The sequence below is a fragment of the Silurus meridionalis genome, chromosome 13 (genome assembly GCF_014805685.1).
Source record: "Silurus meridionalis isolate SWU-2019-XX chromosome 13, ASM1480568v1, whole genome shotgun sequence".
NCBI classification, from domain to species: domain Eukaryota; kingdom Metazoa; phylum Chordata; class Actinopteri; order Siluriformes; family Siluridae; genus Silurus; species Silurus meridionalis.
Window position 1 is genome coordinate 3,828,889 of NC_060896.1, and position 2,500 is coordinate 3,831,388.

At 35.0% G+C, this 2,500-nt stretch overlaps 1 protein-coding gene across 1 annotated transcript in view; it reads right to left on the minus strand.

Moving 5' to 3' along the window:
- Window positions 1–2,500, minus strand: part of LOC124396008 (neprilysin-like) — a 39,590-nt gene that overhangs the window by 35,804 nt on the left and 1,286 nt on the right. The gene's annotated exons all lie outside the window — the stretch shown is intronic.

Genomic DNA, 2,500 nt, shown 5'->3' on the forward strand with positions numbered 1-2,500 from the left:
AGCCCATGTAAAGCAGTTCTCCTAGTTCAAGTATAAAGGGAAGATTTTAAGTCACTGCATCCTAATATGTCCAATACAATTGTGTTCCATCAACTTTGGGGTAAACTTTTACACGGTATCTGTGCTCTATTTATTATTACATATCCAATCCATTGCTGTATTCCATCTTTAAAAGGTGTAAAATCAGATCACTGTATACAACAATATCTCGTGAATGCTTTAACGAAAACAAACAGCGTTCAGTTTTCATCGGCAAGAGCGAAAAAAACGTGTGGTCTTTTCTTTTTCTTTCTTCTCTCATTAAATATATTTCAGCACAAACAGTTTCCCAACCAGAGAGGTTCATTTCAATCCAGCTGTAGTTTTCAATCAAAGCTTTAAAGCAAAGTTTGTGCAAATAAAGTGATCTGGGGCATCAGAGTTAAATGAATGAATAAATAAATAAATAAATAAATAAATAAATAAATAAATAAATAAATAAATAAATTTTATGTGGATAAAATAATCTTAACAAACTTGATTAATATTTTATATATATTTCAAATTATTAGGTTGTTTTATTCTATTTTAATTCTTTAATTCAAATCTGAAATAATTGAATTCGAATTTGAATTTGATTCAAATGTGATTTGTTTTTGATTTAAATTTGATTTGAATTTGAATTTCATTTCAACTTGAATAAATTGATACTAATTAACATGGTGTGGAAAAAAAATTAAAAAATGAAAACGTGAAGTGTAAAAAATAAATAAATAAATAAATAAATAAATAAATAAATAAATAAATAAATAAATTTTACAGGAAAATCATGTGATTATTCGGAGCGGAGATGCGCAAACTATTGGCCTGTGAAGACGTTTCTCACTTTGACTCACTTTGCCATTTATGTGAACAGAAACAAAAAGCAACTTTTGGCCCTTCATAGGAAAAGGTTTGCGCTTCACACACACACACACACACACCTGGCATTTGCAATTTGCCAGTGTCTGACTTAGGAATGTTGGTTATCTTTCTGTCTCCTGATGTTGCAGTCCACACACACACACACACACACACACACACATTCAATCCCAGCCTGAATGTTTAAAGAAACATGTTCTTGCTGTCATTTTTCCACCAATTGCCAAAACCTTTTGAGTTTTTTTTTCAGGAGAATCTCTTTATGTATCAGGTCTTATGTTTTGTCTTTTTCCTCTCACATCTGGATTTTTGTCTTTCATTGCTGTTTATTGCTTCGTTGTACATATTTGTCGGTTTTCTTTCACCGTGCTATATAATTTAAGACCAGCGGATTTCACGTGACCGTGTATCAAGTGATAGAATGCAGATGAAGCCTCTGCGAGGTTTTTTTTATTCTTTTATCAGCTGTTTGTCCCTTGTATTAGAAGTGCTGTTCCTGAATAGAGTTTTAGAAGAGGCGTATCGTATCTGCAGACTGTCAACAACTGTACAGCCAGCAAAAGAGAGGGTTCTAAAGGGAACAGCGGATACTGATTAAGTCCAAGGAGCTACTGTTGGGTCCAGAGCTCTTTTCCTCACTTTGGTACCTAAATTCATTTCTCAGGAGATAGTAAATAATCGTATGTTGTATATAAAGTATAGGTTTATTACAGTACAACAATAAAAATCCGTTTCAACAGTCACTTCCTGGATTCGTGTGTGTGTGTGTGTGTGTGTGTGTGTGTGTGTGTATGTGTGTGTGTGTGTGTGTGTTCACAGAACATTCAAATGTATTTCAGAAACAGTCGATTTTCTGAGAACGGTGCGGAAAACAAAAAACATCCGGAAAGCAACAGTTCTTTTTCTTCTTTCTAAATAAGGTGGCGTCCCGACCCGAGCCTGTGTGCAGGGAAGCTCTGTGTAATACGATACGATGGTGTGTGTGTACAGGGTGGATGTGTCACTGTGTGCCAAGCCACCATACTGACACACACTGATCATCCTGGATAAGATATCACCTGAAGTATGCAAGCACTGGCCTGCCTTATAAGGACACGAGGGAGGGGGAGAACTTCAGCTAATACCAGTAAAGCACAAGCATGATAGACTAGAAAAAATAGGTTTAGAATGATTTCTGTTATATATAAAGATTCTGTCCATTTTAAAGTGTTCTGAATGTTGAATTGGTGTAAAAGTTGATTTGTGAGTCGAGTCTGTTGTTGTTTTCTTTTGGAAGAAAATCTCACGTGAGAAAAACACAAACTCGATGTAATACCTATGATAAAATGAAATAACACTTTTTAATACGACCACAGGTAAAGGAAAGGGATTGAAATCCTTTTGAATGAAAGAAAATCTATAGAAATCGTACAAAAATCTAAAAATGATGAGTCGGTAGTTTTCCTCTAGTCAGTATGGCGATGTAAAAAATCTCCCTCATGCTCTCACACACAGACTTCATTATCATGCATCGAGCAAGTGTGTAACCATGTAAATCCCCCCCCACCCTCCAAACCACATATACACACACAAATGTTACGCATCTCTTTCAATCTCGTAA